The sequence below is a fragment of the Solanum stenotomum genome, chromosome 1 (assembly GCF_019186545.1).
Source record: "Solanum stenotomum isolate F172 chromosome 1, ASM1918654v1, whole genome shotgun sequence".
Taxonomy (NCBI): Eukaryota; Viridiplantae; Streptophyta; class Magnoliopsida; order Solanales; family Solanaceae; genus Solanum; species Solanum stenotomum.
In genome coordinates this window covers 20,691,439-20,691,894 of record NC_064282.1, presented here as the reverse complement: position 1 = coordinate 20,691,894, position 456 = coordinate 20,691,439, and positions in this window count along the sequence as shown.

The following is a 456-nucleotide window of genomic DNA, read 5'->3' as shown; positions in this document are numbered from 1 at the left end:
CCCCCCCCCCCTTCTCATCCCCACCCACCCTCCAATTTTTTTGAAAAATAAATTAATATTTTTGAAAATTTAAAATTAATATTAGAATTTTTATTTTTTAGCACAATTTAAAATTTTGAGTAGTAGAGAGAAGTGAGTGATCTATTATAGGTCTATATGGATACCTATTTTGACCATATTTGTAGGAGCTCTTAAAATAGCTTGAAACTCATATTTACCCAATTAAAATATGAGTGATTCAAGTCATTAAATATGAGTAAAATTGACTCATTTCATTAATATGGGCTGAAATTGCCACCCCTAGTTTCTTGTAACTCTAAGGAACATGGTAAGTGAACGAGAGCCATGATCAAATGGAAACACTAATCCGAATTGATCAGATGGAAACAAATGCAAAGTTAAGATAAGTGAAGCATGACCAAGTCTACTAAAGTGATCAATTATACCTCAGTTAGT